The sequence below is a fragment of the Oncorhynchus mykiss genome, chromosome 22 (genome assembly GCF_057628025.1).
Source record: "Oncorhynchus mykiss isolate SJ-2025 chromosome 22, ASM5762802v1, whole genome shotgun sequence".
In the NCBI taxonomy this organism is placed as follows: Eukaryota; Metazoa; Chordata; class Actinopteri; order Salmoniformes; family Salmonidae; genus Oncorhynchus; species Oncorhynchus mykiss.
The window spans coordinates 45,480,794-45,503,991 of NC_143043.1; the positions used below are offsets into that span (position 1 = coordinate 45,480,794).

General features: G+C 44.6%; 1 pseudogene; it reads left to right on the forward strand.

The window, feature by feature from the left end:
• The first annotated feature begins 7,814 nt into the window (after positions 1–7,814).
• LOC110502148 (rab3 GTPase-activating protein catalytic subunit-like) overlaps positions 7,815–23,198 on the forward strand; it is a 47,434-nt pseudogene continuing 32,050 nt past the window's right edge.

Genomic DNA, 23,198 nt, shown 5'->3' on the forward strand with positions numbered 1-23,198 from the left:
CAATAGTATGCAAGTATAAACACCACGGGACCACGCAGCTGTCATACAGCCCAGGAAGGAGACGTGTTCTGTCTCCTAGAGATGAACGTACTTTGGTGCGAAATGTGCAAATCAATCCCAGAACAACAGCAAAGGACCTTGTGAAGATGCTGGAGGAAACAGGTACAAAAGGTATCTATATCCACAGTAAAACAAGTCCTATATCGACATAACATGAAAGGCCACTCAGTAATGAAGAAGCCACTGCTCCAAAACCATCATAAAAAAGCCAGACTACGCTTTACAACTGCACATGGGGACAAAGATCGTACTTTTTGGCGAAATGTCCTCTGGTCTGATGAATCAAAAATAGAACTCTTGGGCCATAATGACAATCGTTATGTTTGGAGGAAAAAGGGGGAGGCTTGCAAGTTGAAGAACATCCCAACCGTGAAGCACGGGGGTGGCAGCATCATGTTGCTTTGCTGCAGGAAATTAAAGCTTGAAAATGGTTGCAAATGGGTCTTCCAAATGGACAATGACCCCAAGCATACTTCCAAAGTTGTGGCAAAATGGCTTAAGAACAACAACGTCAAGAATGGCCATCACAAAGCCCTCACCTCAATCCTATAGAACATTTGTGGGCAGAACTGAAAAAGCGTGTGCGAGCAAGGAGGCCTACAAACCTGACACATTAACACCAGCTCTACCAGGAGGAATGACCCACAATTCATCCAACTTATTGTGGGAAGCTTGTGGAAGGCTACCCGAAACGTTTGACACAAGTTAAACAATTTAAAGGCAATGCTACCAAATACTAATTGAGTGTATATAAACTTCTGACCCACTGAGAATGTGATGAAAGAAATAAAAACTGAAATAAATCATTCTCGCTACTATTATTCAGACATTACACATTCTTAAAATAAAGTGGTGATCCTAACGGACCTAAGACAGGGAATGTTTACTCGGATTAAATGTCAGTTATTGTGAAAAACTGAGTTTAAATGCATTTGGCTAAGGTGTATGTAAACTTCTGACTTCAACTGTATGTATGTATGTATTTCATTACTTTAACAGAACAGTTTCCTAAAAGTCCAAACATAGTTACTTTTAATGACATTTTTGGTAATGTTCTAAAAACATGTATTTTTAGGTTGCAGGGAGGTTCTGAGAATGTTTTACTCTGGTTCCGTTTTCCTGGGAGGTTTTATTAAAGTTTTGAGAACAGAAATGAAAGGTGTTTGGAGGTTTTGGAATAACTTCCTTAAATTTCACTGAATTGTTTCAAGACTTTTAATAAGACTGCTAACTTATTTTGAGTAAACTTTGTCCAATCACCAAGCACAGATAGGAAAATAACTCCCATATGTCCTATGTTTTATTGTGACACAGCATCAGTGAGATTAAAACTGTTATCTTCTCTATTAATGTAATTAGTGCACTGAGCCACCAGGATGGAGCTGGCATGCTATGTTTTTTTTATTACGCAAAGCTGTTCATTTTTGTCTATTCAAACAGACCCCATTTCAAAGGACAGAAGCACTCATTAAGATCAGTCGTGGCCAATTAGTGGGCACGCCCCAACACACCTGAATACACTTAGGCCTAGATTCACTCAGATCAACCCGCAAAGCTGATGTTTTGGTGGTATCTGAGGTGGAACTACATTGGAGCCATGAAATCGTTGAGCAGCTGCTCTTGCTATCAGTGTCATGAAGCCACACCAAGGGGGGGGGGGGGGGGGGGGGGGACAGGAGCAGACTAAGCACATACCCCTGTGGGGCCCCCATGATGAGGGTCAGTGTGGTAGAGGTGATGTCCATGATCCAGTTGCAGAGTGAAGTGTTCATTCCCAGGTTCCAAAGCTTGGTGATGAGCTTGGAAGGGACTATGGTGTTGAACACTGAGCTGTAGTCAATGAACAGCATTCTCACAGAGGTATTCCTCTAATCTAGGTCAGTGTGGAGTGCAATAGAGATTTCTTCTTCTATGGCTCTATTGGGGCGGTATGCAAATTGGAGTGGGTCTAGAGTGTCTGGGATGATGGAGTTGATGTGTACCATAACCAGCCTTTTAAAGCTCTTCATGATTACAGATGTGAGTTGTCATGACGTTGGCCTGGGGGTAGGTTTATGAATAAATACCTCTTCCCCCCTTTTTCCTCTCTCTACCCTACTGATGTTACATTTGCAAAACCCCTTGGTTAACATAGAGATTCTGGGAACATCAGAAGGTGGGGGGAAATGAACTATATTCTGGTAATCCGACCAACTGAACATACAGTGCCTTGCGAAAGTATTCGGCCCCCTTGAACTTTGCGACCTTTTGCCACATTTCAGGCTTCAAACATAAAGATATAAAACTGTATTTTTTTGTGAAGAATCAACAACAAGTGGGACACAATCATGAAGTGGAACGACATTTATTGGATATTTCAAACTTTTTTAACAAATCAAAAACTGAAAAATTGGGCGTGCAAAATTATTCAGCCCCTTTACTTTCCCCTTTTCCTTTATGACGTAATTTGTAATCAAGTTATGATTTAAATATGTGTATGTGTAATTCTGTGTGATTAGTTAGGTATTTAGTAAATAAATAATTAAACCCAATTTTGTATTGCTGATTCAACTTGTTAGCCAGGGTTCGTGCAGATAACCAAGAATTTACAACTTTCAGATGAGACTGAATTAAGATGACGATTAATATTGACTGCTATTGATGTAAAATATTACTAGGTCTTTAAGAGTTTATTCGGAAGATAACAGCTCTATAAATATTATTTTGTGGTGCCCGACTCTCTAGTTAATTACATTTACATGATTAGCTCAATCAAGTAATATTCATTACGGAGAAATGATTTTATAGAATAGCATGTCATATCACTTAATCCGGCATAGCCAAAGACACGACAGAGTGCTACAGGGCGGTAGTCATTGTGGAAGATAACCTTAGAGTTCATGGGAACAGCAATGATGATGGTCAGCTTGAAATGTGGGGATTACAGACGGGGACAAAGAGAGGTTGACCTGAATATGCCTGCCAGCTTTTCTGCGTAAGCTCTGAGAACGCGCAAAGGAATACCGTCCGACCCTGTGGCCTTTGCGAATGTTGACCTGATTAAAGATCAGTGGTACAAAGTACTTAAGAAAAATACTTTAAAGTACTACTTAAGTATTTTCCTTGGGTATCTATCGTTACTCAACTAAAATTTTAATTTACTACATTCCGGCAGAAAACATTGTACCTGACACCCAAAAGTACTTGACAGAAAAATGGTCCAATTCACACACTTATCAAGAGAACATCCCTGGTCATCTACTGCATCGAATCAGGCGGACTCACTAAACATGTAAATGATGTCTGAGTGTTGGAGTGTGCCCCTGGCTAGCCGTATAAAAAAATATATAATAATAATATGTCATGACTGTCCTGTGAGGATCAGAATGGGTCAGATCAGCTTGGCAATGGGCACTCTCTCACCCATGTTGTAGATTACAGGAGAAGGAAACTCTCTCCCCTTCCAGGATTTAACCCAAGGAATGTTCTTTGTTTCACAGAAGTTTTCTTCAGCGATACTCTAACACGGTCAAACGTGAATACTGGGACAATAATTCAAACATAAGCATGTGGGGACTGGTTAGTGGGGAGCTATAGAAAACTAATGCCATATTGTTTTTCATTTTGTGATGTCATTAAAAACTGGGTGGACAAAATACTGTAACTTGGAAAGTATATCCAGTTTATCTGTGAAGTTTTCATCCAATACATTGTGCATATAGAATGGGAAAAATGAAAGTATTTTTGTTAAGATAGGAATTTGACTTTATGAGGTATAAGAGAATCTATTCACTATAATCTGTGTATAAGTAGCCACGCCACGATGATGTCAGAGAGCGTGTCACACTGATGGAACCGCCCTTTTCGGCCAGAGTGCATAAAAGGTTTGGTAACGAAATGAACATCAGACCAGGAAACGAGAGCAACATGTTTGAAATTGTTGGAAATTTTAACCTCAACACGAGGGGAAGAAATAAACTCATCTTCCTTTAGACCAGCGAGATGGCGAGCTGCAGCTCATGACCACCTTGGTCCAAATCCTGAATAACAACACGAGCGGTAAAACAAACTCCCGTCTCAGACAATCACTGGTACAGCTGATTAGCTGTCCTGACTCAAATATCTAGACCTCTTTAAACCATCCTACTACTCTTGTGAAATTACCATAGTACAATACTCTCATCACCCCACTGGAACTAAAAACTCCACACATTTTGGAATGTCTGTGTGCCCTTGACAATCGCTAATCAATATCCAAAAACAGCACACATTTAATTCAGAGAACCTGCACATCATCATCTCCCTTTTGTGGCACCAATGTGAGGGGTTATAGCAGGGGAAACAGTGCTGCAGTAGTTTAGTGTGTGATGCTGGAATAATGACAAGTGAACCTGGGGAGCTTTGCGTTCACATAGTCTTAAATAAGAGAACTGGTCCACGGAAATCAAGCGAACCGAACTCTCGAGGTCTGTGTGGTCTCGCTTTGGATCTGTTGGGGCAGTATGCGAATTGGAGTGTGTCTTGGGGATCCGGGAGGATGCTGTTGATGTGAGCCATTACCAGCCTTTCAAAGATTCATGGCTACTGACGTGAGTGCTACGGGCGGTAATCATTTAGGCAGGTTACCTTTGCTTCCTTGGGCACAGGGACTATTAGGGTCTGCTTGAAACATGTTGGTATTACAGACTCAGTCAGGGAGATGTTCAAAATGTCAGTGAAGACACTTGCCAGTTGGTCCGAGCATGCTTTGAGTACACGTCCTGGTAATCCATCTGTCCCCGTGGCTTTGTGAATGTTGAAGGTCTTTGTGAATGTTAAAGGTCTTGCTCACATCGGCTACCGAGAGCGTGATCATACAGTCATCCAGAACAGCTGGTGCTATCGTGCATGCTTCAGTGTTGCTCACCTCGAAGTGAGCATAAAAGGCATTCAGCTTGTGTCACTGGGCAGCTCGCGTCTGGGTGTCCCTTTGTAGTCTGTAATAGTTTTCAAGCCCTGCCACATCCGACGAAGGTCAGAGCCGATGTAGTAGGATTCAATCTTAAACCTGTATTGACACTTTGCTTGTTTGATGGTTTGTCTGAGGGCATAGCGGGATTTCTTATACGTGTCCGGATTAGTGTCCCGCTCCTTGAAAGCGTCAGGATTGGCCTTTAGCTCGATGCGGATGTTGCCTGTAATCCATGGCTTCTGGTTGGGATATGTACGTACGGTCGTTGTGGGGATGTTGTTGATGCACATATTGATGAAGCCAATGACAGGTGGTATACTCCTCAATGCCATTGGATGAATCCCAGAACATATTCCAGTCTGTGCTAGCAAAACAGTCCTGTAGCGTAGTATCGAGTATGGTGGCGACACAGTAAAGAGACTCAGAGAGAATGCCACCGAATCGCTTGTTCACAGCCTCTTGTGGAGTATTTTTCCAAGTTTTAACCCCACTGTCTGTGTGGGCAGTTTTACGGAGCAGGTGTTTCAATGCCATGACAGAGGGTATCACGTCTGCTGCAGACACAGTTGATGAGCTTATTTCTCGTGTCAGTTCTTCGAATGGGGCTAGGAGTGTGTTCATGTTTCAAACATGTTCTCATATGCCATTTGAAATGGCAGCAGCGGTATGAGAACCAGCACATTCTTGAGCAATACTGCTTTCCTCAGTACAAATCCTCGTCGACTCACTGTGCTGTCAGACTCACCATGCTCACGGGGCTGACATCGCTGGTCCAAATGTCAGCCGTGAAGCTGATAGCAGTGACGCCCATAGCAAGTAGCTCATGGATGTGTGTTTCAACAATACTGTGTAACTCTGGTAGGGTAACATCTGACAAGTAGCGCCTACTTGGTAGTGTGCCCTGGTGCTCAACCAGTCGGCGAAAGTCAACATCATCCACGACAGAGAATGGTTGATTGTCAAGGGCAATGAATTCCATTATCTTGGGGTTAATGGATTTCGCCTTTGCGTTGTCTTGCTCTTTCAAATGACTGCTCGACTTGAACTTGTTTAGCTTGTGTTCTGTGTAGTGCTGTATTTTTCCGTGGCGTCATTACTTCATCTACCTTCCTTTATAAACTTATGCACGTCAGCTTTGACATCGGTTTTGCAGTTCGGCGTTAAACTAGACATTGGGCCGATGTTGGCATTTTTGCTAATATCGTCCTATTTCGATATGCTTACCGATATATCGTGTATCCCTGATGAGTACAGTAATCCAGGTCTCCTCTCCCTAACCTCTAACATTTACCACAAATCTTTATGTTACGATGGGAATTAAAATGTCTCAAGACAGACATTCACTACTGCTATTGATATTTGTTAACACCAAATCTGTCTGCTATGTTTTACAATATATATTATAGAGGTTGTAGTTTGACCTGACTTGATAGATGGTGTAGTAGCTGTCTGCTCTCATTTTAAAGCAGCAATATGTCATTTTTGGGCTACCTGACCATATTCACATAGAAATGTGACATTCTAATGTCATTCTAATTGAAAGCAAATCTAGGAAGCATTAGATCTGTTCTTCAGTGAGCTCCAAAAGTATTGGGACAGTGATATTTTATGTTGTTGTTTTGTGTCTGTACTCCAACACTGCATTTGTAATGATACAATGACTGAGGTTAAGGTGCAGACCGTCAGCTTTAATTTGAGGGTATTTTCATCCATAACCGTTTAGAAATGGGGATCAAAACTATTCTGACAAATTCACATGTGTAGTAAAAAGTGAGGTATTTGGTCCCATATTGATAGCACGTAATGATTACATCAAGCTCTACACATTTGTTGGATTCATTTGCTGTTCAATGGTAAATAATGTATTGTGTCATTTATGAGTCACTTTTATTGTAAATAAGAATATAATATGTTTTCTAAACACTTCTACATTAATGCGAATGCTACCATGATTACGGATCATCCTGAATGAATCGTGAATAATGATGATGAGTGAGGAAGTTACAAACGTACAAATAACATACTCCCATGACATGCTACCTCTCACCATTACAATAACATGGGAGGTTGGCATTTTTGGGAGGTATGATATTTGTGCGTCTAACTTTCTCACTCATTATTCACGATTCATTCAGGATTATCTGCAATCATGTTAGCACCACGTTAATGTAGAAATTTATTCTATTCTTATTTACAATAAAAGTGTCGCCAAAATGACATTATTTACCATTCATTTCTATTGGTCACAAAATAATCTCAAACACAATGCAAAACAAACAGCAAATGCATCCAACAAAATTGTAGGTCACAAGCTCGATGTAGTCATTTCTATGAATATGGGACCAAATACACAACTTTTTACTATTTTAATTCACATATAAGGGAATTAGTTCCTTTGGTCCTCAAAAGCGGACAGACTATGTACAATGTGCTGTAATTTGTAAACGGTTCACCCGATATGAATGAAAATACCCTCACATTAAAGCTGACAGGTTGCACTTTAACCTCATAGTCATTGTATCATTTGAAATCCAAAGTGCTGGAGTACAGAGCCAAAACAACAACACATCTATCACTGTCCCATTACTTTAGGAGCTCACTGTATGTGTGCTGCTTTTATGCTTCCCAATTTTCAGTTTAGTTTTTGTACCTTTTTACTTTCATTTGGGACACCAGCTTCAAACAGCTGAAAATACAACATTTTTGGTTATGGAAAGATATTTCACAGTGGTTTAGATGGTACAATGATTCTCCACACCATGACTGCTTGTTTTGTCATATAAATTGACATGAGGCAAACTATTCACATTTTTGCAACTTGGAAATGGCAGAGCGATTTCTGCATATTGCACATTTTAAGTATCCAGTCTGTGTTTGCAGGTATGGCATGTGTGAGTTTGTGGTCATCTCCCCTGGGGCCAACTGGGAGGCAGTCATCAGTGAGTCCAAGTGCAACCTGCTCCTCAGCTCTGTCTCCATCTCTCTGGCCAACACAGGCTGGTAGGTGACAGTAGCTCCATCTCGCCTACCAAAACAGGCTGGCAGGTGACAGTAGCTCCATCTCGCCTACCAAAACAGGCTGGTAGGTGACAGTAGCTCCATCTCGCCTACCAAAACAGGCTGGCAGGTGACAGTAGCTCCATCTCGCCTACCAAAACAGACTGATAGGCGACAGTAGCTTCATTTCTCTGGCCAACACAGACTGGTAGGTGACCGTAGCTCCATCTCTGGCCAACACAGACTGGTAGGTGACCTTAGCTTCATCTCTCTGGCCAAAACAGGCTGGTAGGTGACAGTAGCTCCATCTCTCTGGCCAACACAGGCTGGTAGGTGACAGTAGCTCCATCTCTCTGGCCAACACAGGCTGGTAGGTGACAGTAGCTCCATCTCTCTGGCCAACACAGGCTGGTAGGTGACAGTAGCTCCATCTCTCTGGCCAACACAGGCTGGTAGGTGACAGTAGCTCCATCTCTCTGGCCAACACAGGCTGGTAGGTGACTGTTGCTCCATCTCTCTGGCCAACACAACTGGCAGGTGACAGTAGCTCCATCTCTCTGGCCAACACAGGCTGGTAGGTGACAGTTGCTCCATCTCTCTGGCCAACACAGACTGGTAGGTGACCATAGCTCCATCTCTCTGGCCAACACAGGCTGGTAGGTGACAGTAGCTCCATCTCTCTGGCCTACACAGACTGGTAGGTGACAGTAGCTCCATCTCTCTGGCCAACACAGGCTGGTAGGTGACAGTAGCTCCATCTCTCTGGCCAACACAGGCTGGTAGGTGACAGTAGCTCCATCTCTCTGGCCAACACAGGCTGGTAGGTGACAGTAGCTCCATCTCTCTGGCCAACACAGGCTGGTAGGTGACTGTTGCTCCATCTCTCTGGCCAACACAACTGGCAGGTGACAGTAGCTCCATCTCTCTGGCCAACACAGGCTGGTAGGTGACAGTTGCTCCATCTCTCTGGCCAACACAGACTGGTAGGTGACCATAGCTCCATCTCTCTGGCCAACACAGGCTGGTAGGTGACAGTAGCTCCATCTCTCTGGCCTACACAGACTGGTAGGTGACAGTAGCTCCATCTCTCTGGCCAACACAGGCTGGTAGGTGACAGTAGCTCCATCTCTCTGGCCAACACAGACTGGTAGGTGACCGTAGCTCCATCTCTCTGGCCAACACAGACTGGTAGGTGACCGTAGCTCCATCTCTCTGGCCAATGCAGACTGGTAGGTGACCGTAGCTCCATCTCTCTGGCCAACACAGACTGGTAGGTGACCGAAGCTCCATCTCTCTGGCCTACACAGACTGGTAGGTGACAGTAGCTCCATCTCTCTGGCCAACACAGACTGGTAGGTGACAGTAGCTTCATCTCTCTGGCCAACACAGACTGGTAGGTGACCTTAGCTTCATCTCTCTGGCCAATGCAGACTCGTAGGTGACCGTAGCTCCATCTCTCTGGCCTACACAGACTGGTAGGTGACCATAGCTCCATCTCTCTGGCCAACACAGACTGGTAGGTGACCTTAGCTTCATCTCTCTGGCCAACACAGACTGGTAGGTGACCATAGCTCCATCTCTCTGGCCAACACAGACTGGTAGGTGACCTTAGCTTCATCTCTCTGGCCAACACAGACTAGTAGGTGACCGTAGCTCCATCTCTCTGGCCTAGACAGACTGGTAGGTGACCATAGCTCCATCTCTCTGGCCAACACAGGCTGGTAGGTGACAGTAGCTCCATCTCTCTGGCCAACACAGGCTGGTAGGTGACAGTAGCTCCATCTCTTTGGCCAACACAGACTGGTAGGTGACAGTAGCTTCATCTCTCTGGCCAACACAGACTGGTAGATGACCGTAGCTCCATCTCTCTGGCCAACACAGACTGGTAGGTGACCTTAGTTTCATCTCTCTGGCCAACACAGACTGGTAGGTGACCTTAGCTTCATCTCTCTGGCCAACACAGACTGGTAGGTGACCGTAGCTCCATCTCTCTGGCCAACACAGACTGGTAGGTGACCGTAGCTCCATCTCGCCTACCAAAACAGACTGGTAGGTGACCGTAGCAACAGTGAATACTGTATTCAGCTAATATTATATTCCTGTCTCTTTGGGAACAGTAACTGCTATAAGTCACAGTTATACAGCAACTGTTTATGTTCTTTTGGAAAATCAAGTTCAAATTTGTTACAGAATTTGCTTTGACAAATTTAAGAAGAGCTGATACTGCCAATGATAGCTAATCATGAATCTATGCTGAGGTTCCTACACATTCACACAGCTAGTTGCAACATTCTCTTTGTGTGTGTTTCTGTATAATGTCACAAGCCATGTTTTAAAATAGCAACACTGTGGGAAGTAAGTACAGCCCTCCGTGGCATCACTATTGCGGTAGGTCAGCTGGTATCCATGGCAACACTGGGCTGAATGGAAGATGGTAGCAGTAGATCTGTAGCTCTGTGGCTCTGTAGCAAGGTCATCTGGTTTCACTGTCTCTCTGGGAGTTTACTGTGTGGCAGAGAGACATTAACAACACATGGTTAGAGTAAGAGGAAGCATGTATCAGATCATCAGCACGTAGCTTCATGAGCACGTGTTCTGTCACTGATGCATGTATCATTTATTACAAATAATGTTGTTTTGTGACTGCAAATTAGAGAAAGTATGACATACTTTTGAATAGAATAATATTCAAGGTCAGTATGTGGGTGGAAAAAAGTATGAAAATGTATGTGCTCATTACTGAAAGTCGCTCTGCATAAGAGCGTCTGCTAGATGACTGACGTAAATGTAAAAAATGGAACAAAGCTTATGATTAAATTATTTACTTGTTCAATCCACTAGGTGGCGTATGTTTTGTCTGTAGTTCCTCTACTGTGCACCAGGTGCTGCTGTGTAGCTGTGGTGGTAGAATAGGGTTGTGGAGGGAGTTACAGGATTTCAGTCCTGTGGCTGCTCTTCCACATGGATACCAGAGATTCCTGGCATGTCTCTAAAGTCAATTCAAAATCAAACGTCATCTGTGGTGCAGGTCCAAATGTATGCCTCAATCCCAAACCAATTGAAAGATTAGTCAAATCGGGAATCTTTCTATAGCTGGATCTTAACTGCCGATGGCATGTGACTAACTCATCTTGACACAAGAACAGAGAGTAGTTACAGTAGCCACAGGATTTCAACGTGTGGCTGCTCTCCCACAAAACATCAACGTTTGAAGTGACCTTCCCTTTTTTAAAGTCCTCTATTTCCCCTGTGGATGCCGTACAGCCAGGTGCCGATGTTTGTTCAGGTCCAGCAGAAGTGGAGGAGGATGTACCATGGGGAGTGCCAGGGACCGGGGGCGCGTACAGACCTTGAGATGGTCCACCTCCGCAAGGTGCCCAGACAATACAACCACCTCTCAGGCCTGCTGGACATCTTTAAGTCCAAGACGGTGAGTATGGAAGGACCTGGTCTAATTGACTTCATGCCTAACATGAACCTTTTAGCTCTTTCACATGGGTCACCCCAGACTAACTGTAGGTCCAGTTTCCCTGAATGAGAGTAAGCCTAGTGTTTGACTAAGATTCACTTTCAAAGGCGAATCTTCATTAAGTATGTTTTTTGTTGTTGTCCAGCACTAGGCTGAACCTTTGTCTGGGTACCCAGCCCCCTGATAGATATGATGGATAGCACAAGATATTACATAACCTTGTCTCTATTTATGTTTCTATTTCCTCTGTTGTTCTTCAGGTCTGTCCCCTGTCTCCTCGTCCTCCCATCAACATCGCTATCCGCTTCACGTACGTCCTGCAGGACTGGCAGCAGTACTCCTGGCCTCAGCTGCCCCCAGGTACACACAACAACCACTCAGCCCACGAAACAGGAAGGAATGTGTCTAGTTATTCGTGCCGCTAACTCCGGCACACTTATATACCAGAGTCGATGTGGGTTTGAATCCAGCCCAGTCGCACTCCTACCTTACCTGTCTGCTTTTATAAAACCACATCCTATCTGTTCAGTAAAACCACATCCTATCTGTTCAGTAAAACCACATCCTATCTGTTGAGTAAAACCACATCCTATCTGTTCAGTAAAACCACATCCTATCTGTTCAGTAAAACCACATCCTATCTGTTCAGTAAAACCACATCCTATCTGTTGAGTAAAACCACATCCTATCTGTTCAGTAAAACCACATCCTATCTGTTCAGTAAAACCACATCCTATATGTTCAGTAAAACCACATTCTATCTGTTCAGTAAAACCACATCCTATCTGTTCAGTAAAACCACATCCTGTCTGTTCAGTAAAACCACATCCTATATGTTCAGTAAAACCACATCCTATCTGTTCAGTAAAACCACAAAATATGAAACAGGAAGGAGGGCAACTGATATATCAAGTCAGAAATCTAGAAGGTGCTAGACATACAGTGGGGTCTGAGGTTATTGACACTCTTCATAAAGATGAGAAAAAATGACCGAATAAAATAAATCATAAAAATACTGACCTATATTGTATGCAAAAAAAAAAAGTGGAAATGATATAATTGCATATTAATACAATTGCTCAGAGAAAAATATATTGTTTAACAAATAATACTTTTTCTCTCTCAACAAGGGAGGGGTCAAAATGATTGACACCCCTGTTTTCAGTACCTTTCAATAGCTCACCTTGTGAGGATAATGGTACTCAGCCTTTTTCTCAAATGTTTAATGAGTTGGAGAACACATTAGGAGGGATCTTAGACCATTCCTCCTTACATAATCCTTCCAGATGCTTGATATCATTCGTCTGCTCTTATGGACGGCCCTCCTCAATTCAAACCACAGGTTTTCAATGGGTTTCAAGTCCAGAGACTGAGATGGCCATTGCAAAATGTGTTATTTTGTGGTCAATTAACCATTTCTTTGTGGATTTTGATGTGTGCTTGGGGTTATTGTCTTGCTGGAAGATCCACTTGCGTCCAATTTTAGCCTCCTGGCAGAGGCAAGCAGGTTTTTGGCTAAAATATCCTGGTACTCTGTAAATTTCAATGACGCTGTTGACAAGGGCCCCAGGACCGGTGGAAGCAAAATAGCATACATTATAGCTCAGTATTTTAATTATTCAGTTTATACAGTCATCATTATCAAGGGTGTCAATAATTTCGTACCCCACAGGGCGTTTTGGAAGCTTTGGTCGTTCACCGCCTACGTGCTCGTGACCAACATTTTAGCAAACTGATATAATCCACTCACTCTCTCTTTGCTCCAAATTCAATAGTGGATGGTTCTTCCCACAGTTATATTAAGTGCTGCTCTCCGGGGTACATTTTAGTGTTGCAAATAGATGCTTGAATCTTTGAGTGGTGCAGGGAAGGCGGTACAAGGTCGGAGGTCAGAGAGCTTTTTAAACGGCTCACACAAACTGACAATATTTCTGCTCCTCTTGAATGGGACCTGAGAGGAATGGCAGTGGGTGGAGGGTCAATTTGAGGTTTTTATATTTGACACAAGAGTATATTTGGTCCTTTAGTTTGTACTGTTATGAATTTGCCTGCCTTCAAGGCATTGAGGATGAAAAAGCATAGGAAGTGTTCACAGTTTTGGTTCTTCTTGCTACCTCTAAGGGAAAGTATTGGAAGTTGAATCAAAGTCATGATTGAACTGTAAAAGGTGAAAGTGTGTTTTTTGTGTGTGTTTTTTTCCGTTGCCTCCAGACTTCGACGGTCTCCTCAGAGGGGAGGTAGGAGGGGTGGAGTTTGGGAAGCTGCAGTTCGGAGCGTGTGAGGATCCAATCAGGTAGGACTGATGTAGCCATGACGACATGTCAAAGCATGCTTGATTTAGAGATTTATCTCATTGTTCACGTGTATTCTTGACGTCTTTGGCATGAGCCTTTAATTCATTATTGACCAAACTGTAGCTTATAGTGAGACGTTTATAAAGCAAAACAAACAAATTTGTATTTTCTTTCATTGTTGTCTCAGTGAGCTTCACCTATTGACCACCTGGCCCCACCCGACAGAAGGTATCATGGTGGATAACGACGTGTACTCGTGAGTGTCAACCACCACACTCCCTCCCTCCCCTCTGACCTGCTGGTTGACACACATTGATGGAACATCTTAACAGCCTGAGATACGATCTATCAAAAACATTGTTTGTCCTCTTACCAAATGACAGCAAATATAGAGGTGTCATTTTCAATAAATAGAATCACTATCCTGGTTGAGCTTATAAAGCAAGTGGGCATTGAGGTAGATGGAGAGAAAGAAAGAACATCCAGGTCAGTAAAACAAGTTCTCCATACCTTTGGAACACTGAAAGGTTGTTCCCCATATTAATATCCTGTGTGCCAGACAGTGTAGGTGTTGAGAGGGCGATTGTGGAGGAGGTGTGTGGGAGAGGATATAACAAGTACCTCAGCCCCAGCAACACCGCTCGCTCGTTCAACTGCATTAAAGCTGAAATTAATTCATGCCGAATGATTTTACGCTTTTCAGTTTAGTGATGAAATGGTGCTCGGTGAGCCATCGCTTCATATTAACGGTGTTTTTCTTCAAGTCCCTCCATCCTAAATGTGCTTGAGCTCCATTGTATAAAGAGTTTCTTTTGAAGGGAGTCAGAGATTTCTGCACCTGGATGCAGAAACATTTAGATTAGCCTGTCAAAAACAAGATGGTCCTCTTTCAAAGACTGTTTTTGGGGTTTATTTTGCTGGCTGTATTTATTGGTGAATCCCCTTAGGGTGTTCTGGGGTAGAAATGTTAGATATAATATTTTGGGGTTTTAGAGAAGATGTGACTTGCCTCGGGTCAACTTGTCAACTGAAATGGTACCCTCCCTGACTGACTGACTGGCTGGGTAATATATATTATATGGCAACTGATACTCAGTGGTTCTTATTTCAAGGATCCAAAATAAAGCAAAAAGTCAATAGATAATTATCAGGTAATTACTTTCCACTATATAGTCTCTAAATGAACGCCAGGTCAATATCTGGTTGTAAAGTAAACCACAATAACAATGACTCTTCTCTTCCCGTCAGAGCCCCATGTTTAATAGCCTATATTCAAGCCTAATCTTTACAATAATGGTAAATGTGAACCACTGATCTGATCCAGGGCCAGTTTACCTCCCTCCCCTGTGTGGTCTGACCTTATGTGCTCTCTGTGCGACCTCACTGTGACCTGGACCCACTCCAGGCCCCTCATTTGTCAGTCCGAGTCAGGAGCACAGACAACCCCACGTGCTTGCTCGGTTAGTTAGACCCCCCTCACAGAAATGACTGATCCTATATTATAGAAATCCTATAGAATATTATGAATGTCCATGTAACGTGGTTGAAAATGCTCCCTCATCCATCAGATGTATACAAAGGGAGTTCCAAAGGCTCACTCAGATGTTGACTTACTCAGTGTCAAATTTGATGGACAAAAAAAAGCTTTTAGAATTTGAAATAAACGTCATCTTCTGGTTGTCACTTGCTACCACATCCACAAAGTCAAAATTGGCTATATCTTAAAAATGTATGAAAGTAAAAATGTCTGCATAGTGCATCTTTAAGGTTAGGGTTAGGCAAACGGTTAGCAGTTTGGTTAAGGTTAGGGGTTTAGGTTAGGAGTAGGTCTAAAATCACATTTTAAGAAGATAAATTGTAGAAATAAGCGGGTTTTATGACTTTGTGGCTATGGTAACTAGTGATGATCTCATCTTCTCCATCCCAGGTGACTTCCTGACAGAGTTCTTTAGGCTGTGCTCCAAGAAGGAGTCAGAGGAGATTCTGGGAAGAGGTCCATTTGAGGAGGAAGGTAATGTGTTCTATGGCTACTGGGGTGTATCTCAATAGTCTTAACATCTCTTTCTTTAATTTTCCAACATCAAATTTTATTAGTAACATGCGCTGAATACAACAGATGTAGTACAGTGAAATGCTTACTTACGAGCCCCTAACCAACAATGCAGTTTAAAAAAATACAAATAAGAAATAAAGGTAACAAGTAATTAAAGAGCAGCAGTAAAATAACAATAGCGAGGCTATATACAGAGTCAATGTGCGGGGGTACTGATTAGTCGAGGTAATTGAGGTAATATGTACATGTAGGTAGAGTTATTAAATTGACTATGCATAAATGATAACAACAGAGAGTAGCAGTGGTGTAAAAGGGTGGGAGGGGCAATGCAAATAGTCTGGGTAGCCATTTGATTAGATGTTCAGGAGTCTTATGGCTTGGGGGTAAGAGCTGTTAAGAAGCCTCTTGGACCAAGACTTTGCGCTCCGGTACTGCTTGCCTTGCGGAAGCAGAGAGAACAGTCTATGACTAGGGTGGCTGGAGACTTTGACAATGTTTAGAGCCTTCCTCTGACACCGCCTGGTATAGAGGCCCTGGATGGCAGGAAGCTTGGCCCCAGTGATGTTCTGGGCTGTGCGCACTACCCTCTGTAGTGCCTTGTGGTCGGAGGCCGAGCAGTTGCTACACCAGGCAGTGATGCTCTCGATGGTGCAGATGTAGAACCTTTTGAGGATCTGAGGACCCATGCGAAATATTTTCAGTCTCCTGAGGGGGAATAGGTTTTGTTGTGCCCTCTTCACGACTGTCTTGGTGTGCACGGACCATGTTAGTTTGTTGGTGATGTGGACACCAATATGGTGTATTCCCTAGGGGGATTTGTGCAGACGTCAGTGCAGAGGATGGGAAGTAGAAGCCACTCTGGACTCTTGGCTTGTTGTTTGCTTGTGAAGGGAGAATTACGCTCTCTTCTCAGTCAGAGCCCACCCTCACACCCTCCCTGTGAATGGCTTCTCTGTCCCTCCCCCTCCACTCTCTCCTCATTAGACGACATCAGCCCTGTCTAAACTGACGGAGCCCACAGCCGTGCCCATCCCCAAGCTGTCTGTCTCCAACATGGTGCACAGCGCCCGCTAACGCTAACGCCGCCACCGCCGCATTGACGAATCACCGCTCAGAAATGACGTGCTCAACTCTATACTGCTGGTGAGAGAGAGCAGGCATGACAACGGACACACAGACACACACACACTCTTACCTTCTAAAGGCATATGGTGATTTAGGCTGGCTGACATCATACTACACAAGAGGAGAGCAGGAGAGTCTTCAGCCAGACTCCTCAGTTACTGGCCCTGCTGTGTGAACAGCTTCTTGATCAGCCGTGAAGCTATTGCTCAAGCAGTACCTTATTCCCTACTTGCTCACACTGCCATTGGCCTAGACCAGGTTTTCCCAAACCATTGGTCTAGCCCCCCCCCCCCCCCCCCCCCCCCCCAGCACACGTTTTATTGTTTACCCTAGCACTACACAGCTGATTGAAATCTCAACATCATCAAGCTTTGTGTAGTGCTGGGGTAGGACCGAGTTTAGGAAACCCTGTGTTAGAGGCTCAGTGGTAAGTCAGACAGTTGTTAGATAAAACATTCAAATCAGACGCTCGGTTCATAGCAGGATTGTTCCTTCAGAGATGTTTTGTGTCAAGGTAAGGAAATGGATGTTCCCATGTACGAGAGTATGTAAGCTTATATTTGTGTGTGTATGGTGTCAGTATCTCTTCCCAGACGCAGCCACAGGTAAACAGTCATCAGAGAACAGCGAGAGAAAGGCTGCTCCATCACACACCGACGGGGAACCAGAAGAGAAGGATTCTGACGACTATGTAGGTCTGCTGTCTGTGCTTTACCACCCTATCACTGTGTCCCACTGCACTCCAGGGCTGTGTTCAGTAGTCACTGTGTCACACTGCACTCCAGGGCTGTGTTCAGTAGTCACTGTGTCACACTGCACTCCAGGGCTGTGTTCAGTAGTTATGCCATTGGAGAAACATTTTGAAATACTTGAACTTGTCTGATTAAACTCAGAAATACAATTTCCAATTGTCAAGAAAATGTCAGAAAAAAAGATTTGATTAGTGTCATTTTCTGCAATACTGTGTGATGATTGTACTCCCCCACCCCCCTCAGAGCCTGTACAACCAGCCGAAGTCTGCTCCTAGTAACAGTGTAGCGTACCTCCTGGCTCTGTGTCTGGTTAACTTCTACCTTGGAGGGGTCCGGGCCGTGGCTCACCTCTGGCAGAAGTTTGTCCTGGGGATGAGATACCGTTGGGAGAACAACGACCTCGTCTATGGGTGAGAAGAACCAGATTTTAGCTAGATTGATTGATTGTTACTCTTTCTATTACTCCCCAATAGGGGAAACAACAACAGATGTATCATTAGGACCAATTCTAAACTACCTAGTCTTCCGGTGAGAACATGGTCCAATTCATAACGCAACAAACAGAAGAAAATGGACTGAACTAGTCCAGTAAAAAACTATATATTTTCTGTTTTCCCTTTTGCTTCGGTGTGCCCCGATGAATAAGACCCCAGATTATAACACCTTCGATTGCTACCTAATGGGACACAGTAACAAGCACAGCATCGATTGGAATCAAATCCATTTACATCTCTGTCACTTTAAGTTCATGTGGTATTTGTCCATTTTAATAGACATCTACTCAGACATCCACCCAGTCAATTCCTGAAGGGTTCTGTAATAGAAAAACATTGGTCTGAACCTGAACTGGAATCCCATCAATAATGAGGTTGAGGATATACACTGTGACAGTACACTGAATCATCATCATCATCATCATGCCTGTTTCCTCTGATTCAGACTGGCCGGTGGTCCCCCAGACCTCCTCTGCTGTCTCCTCTGATTCAGACTGGCCGGTGGTCCCCCAGACCTCCTCTGCTGTCTCCTCTGATTCAGACTGGCCAGTGGTCCCCCAGACCTCCTCTGCTGTCTCCTCTGATTCAGACTGGTCGGTGGTCCCCCAGACCTCCTCTGCTGTCTCCTCTGATTCAGACTGGTCGGTGGTCCCCCAGACCTCCTCTGCTGTCTCCTCTGATTCAGACTGGCCGGTGGTCCCCCAGACCTCCTCTGCTGTCTCCTCTGATTCAGACTGGCCGGTGGTCCCCACACCTCCTCTGAGGTCTCCTCTGATTCAGACTGGTCGGTGGTCCCCCACACCCCTCTGCTGTCTCCTCTGATTCAGACTGGCCGGTGGTCCCCCAGACCTCCGCTGCTGTCTCCTCTGATTCAGACTGGCCAGTGGTCCCCCAGACCTCCTCTGCTGTCTCCTCTGATTCAGACTGGTCGGTGGTCCCCCACACCTCCTCTGCTGTCTCCTCTGATTCAGACTGGTCGGTGGTCCCCCACACCTCCTCTGCTGTCTCCTCCACCAGAAACTCCAGGTAACTAACCGATCATACATTTTTAATAGTCTGTAGTTTACTGTGTGAACAACCTCAGTAATCAATGCAGTGAGGTCCATATGTGCACAGTTGGGTCCAGTCTATCAACTGTATAGTTACAGACCTCGCTATAATTATTACTAAGACTGTTTACTTAGTCCAAATAGGCTTTGTCAGAGATGTCCTCTTCCCCCTTGAAGGCCTGCAACAACAGCAAAGTACTCTGCAAAGTCTTTGATAAAGCCCAACACATGAACATGAACAATAGCTACATGAAAGCATTAATCCAGCACAAAAGCAATCTGAATGCCGAAGTTAATTGTTTAGGAAGAATGGATTAAAATGGATTAATGTGTATTAATATGATGATAGCAGAAGCTACCTGTACAGTCGTGGCCAAAAGTTTTGAGAATGACACAAATATTAATTTTCACAAAGTCTGCTGCCTCAGTTTGTATGATGGCAATTTGCATATACTCCAGAATGTTATGAAGAGTGATCAGATGAATTGCAATTAATTGCAAAGCCCTCTTTGCCATGCAAATGAACTGAATCCCCCCAAAACATTTCCACTGCATTTCAGCCCTGCCACAAAAGGAGGCTTCAGGGCGCCCAAGAAAGTCCAGCAAGCGCCAGGACCGTCTCCTAAAGTTGATTCAGCTGCGGAATCACTGTAAATATTGACTCTTTGCATCAACTTCATGTAATTGTCAATAAAAGCCTTTGACACTTATGAAATGCTTGTAATTATACTTCAGTATTCCATAGTAACATCTGACAAAAATATCTAAAGACACTGAAGCAGCAAACTTTGTGAAAATTAATATTTGTGTCATTCTGAAAACTTTTGGCCACGACTGTACACCAGGATCTTTCTTTTTTTTGTTTTGCATATTAGTCTGGCAGAGATACTTGTAGTGCAGAATTGGTACATTTCTCCTCAGAGAGTTTGCTGAATTTAGTGTAAATTGATCCTGGAGGGGATGATTTAAGAACGTCAGAACAGAATGGTGAGCTTCAGCCAACGGATACTAATGTCTTATGATGATGATGATGATGAGGGAGTGAGTGAGTCGACAGGGTGCGGAGGGAGAGATGGAGAGGGAGCGAGAGAGTGAGTCGACAGGGAGCAGAGGGAGAGATGGAGTGAGTTGAGAGGGAGAGATGGAAGGATGGAGAGAGTGAGCACTGCCTAGCCCCACAGCCCTGCCAGACGTCTGCAGATAGCCCAGATAGACCCATAAACACTTTTCTTATTCAGCCACCCACTCCTCACCTGGGGGAGGAAAGGATGGAGAGAGAAAGAGAGAAGAATAGAAAGAGGGAAGGAGGGAGAGAGGTGGTAATAAAGATGCCCAGAGAGACAGGGAGAGTGGGAGGGTGAGAGGGAAAGAGAGGTAATATCTTTCTGGAAAGTCGAGGCGGAGAGCAGTGAGAGCCTCTTTAACTGCAATCACTTTAATAAGAGGAAGAGGCTTCCAGGCAGCACTGTGTCCCTCTCTTCTCTCTCATTGCTGCTCCCTCTCTCTCTCTCTATCTCTCTCTCTCTCGCTGCTCCCTCACCCTCTTTCTTTCTCTCTGCTCTCTCTCTCTCGCTGCTCTCTCTCTCTGCTCTCTCTCTCCCTGCTCGCTCTCTCTGCTCTCTCTCTCTTCTCTCTCTCTCTCTTCTCTCTCTCTCTCGCTGCTCTCTCTCTCTCTCGCTGCTCTCTCTCTTGCTGCTCTCTCTCTGCTCTCTCTTTCCCTGCTCTCTCTCTGCTCTCTCTGCTCTCTCTCTCTTCTCTCTCTTATTGCTGCTCCCTCTCTCTCTCTCTCGCTGCTCTCTCTCTCTTTCTCTCGCTGCTCCCTCTCTCTCTCTCTCTCTCTCTGGCTGCTCTCTCTCTCTCTTGCTGCTCCCTCTCTCTCGATCTCTCTCTCTCTCTCTCTCTCTCTCTCTCTCTCTCGCTGCTCTCTCTCTCGCTGCTCTCTCTCTCTCTCTGCTCTCTGCTCTCTCTCTCTGCTCTATCTCTCTCTCTCGCTGCTCTCTCTCTCTCTCTCGCTGCTCCCTCTCTCTCTCTCGCTGCTCTCTCGCTTCTCTCTCTCTCGCTGCTCTCTCACTTCTCTCTCTCTCGCTTCTCTCTCTCTCTCTCTCTCGCTGCTCCCTTTCTCTCTCTCAACGCATCACCGGGGGCAAACTACCTGCCCTCCAGGACACCTACACCACCCAATGTCACAGGAAGACCAAAAAGATCGTCAAGGACAACAATCACCCGAGCCACTGCCTGTTCACCCCGCTATCATCCAGAAGGCGAGGTCAGTACAGGTGCATCAAAGCAGGGACCGAGAGACTGAAAAACAGCTTCTATCTCAAGGCCATCAGACTGTTAAACAGCCACCACTAATATTGAGTGATTGCTGCCAACATACTGACTCAACTCCAGCCACTTTAATATTAGAAAAATTGATGTAAAAAATGTATCACTAGCCACTTTAAACAATGCCACTTTTATATGTTTACATACCCTACATTATTAATCTCATATGTATATACTGTACTCTATACCATCTACTGCATCTTGTCTATGCCGTTCTGTACCATCACTCATCCATATATCTTTATGTACATATTCTTCATCCCTTTACACTTGTGTGTATAAGGTAATTGTTGTGAAATTGTTAGGTTAGATTACTCATTGGTTATTACTGCATTGTCGGAACTAGAAGCACAAGCATTTCGCTACACTCGCATTAACATCTGCTAACCATGTGATGTCTTCACTATTATTTTACAATGTAGAAAATAGTAAAAATAAAGAAAAACCCTTGAATGAGTAGGTGTCCCCAAACTTTTGACTGGTACTGTACGCAATATACCCAAGTGACATGGGTGTACAGGGGTGTGGTGCTTGTATTACAGTATATACGGTAATATACCTGAGCGAAAGAGATATATAGGGGTGTGCACTACATTATATAGAGTATTATAAACTGGGTGGCTCAAGCCCTGAATGCTGATTGGCTGATAAGCCGTGGAATATCAGACCGTATACCACGGGTATGACAAAACATATATTTTTACTGCTTTAACTACGTTGGTTTATAATAGCAATAAGTCACCTCAGGGGGTGTGGTATATGGACAATATACCATGGCTAAGGGCTGTATCCAGGCACTCCGCGTTACGTCGTGGTATATTGGCCATATACCACACCCCCCTCTGGCCTTAGCCGATCCTCCGGCTTGCCCGCCTTGGCCCTGTCCTCTTTAGCCCCGCCCTTCTTGTCGTCTGTAGAGGGACCGTCCTTCACCACCTCTGTGTCCCTCAGACACTCAAAGAACTCGTCTTCGCTCTCGCTGTAGCTCCACGTGTCCCGTGACTTCCCAGGAGACACCTCTATCGCGCCCACCACCGTTGCCGCACTCTCCTGTCCCATGCACCCATTCTCGGTTTTTCTCTCCCTCTTTCTCCCTCCTTTTGCCATTTTCCTCCCGTCATCCCTCGCTCTCTTCCTCTAGTTCTACTTATGGGCTCTCTCTCGCAGCTCCCTCTCTCTCTCTCTCTCTCTCTCTCTCTCACTGCTCCCTCTCGCTCTCTTGCTGCTCTCTCTCTCTCTCTCTCTGGCTGCTCCCTCTCTCTCTTGCTGCTCTCTCTCTCTCTCTCTGGCTGCTCCCTCTTTGTCTTGCTGCTCTCTCTCTCTTGCTCCGCTCTCCCTCTCTCTATTTCTCTCTCGCTTCTCTCTCTCTCTGCTCCCTCTCTCTCTCTCTCTCTCTCTCTCGCTTCTCTCTCTCTCTCACTGCTCCCTCTCTCTCTCTCTCTCTCTGTCTCTCTCTCACTGCTCCCTCACCCTCTCTCTCTCTCTCTCTCTCGCTGCTCCCTCTCTCTCTCTCTCTCTCGCTGCTCCCTCTCTCTCTCGCTGCTCCCTCACCCTCTCTCTCTCTCTCTCTCTCTCTCTCTCCCTCACCCTCTCTCTCTCTCTCTCGCTGCTCCCCCCCTCTCTCTCTCTCTCTCGCTGCTCCTTCTC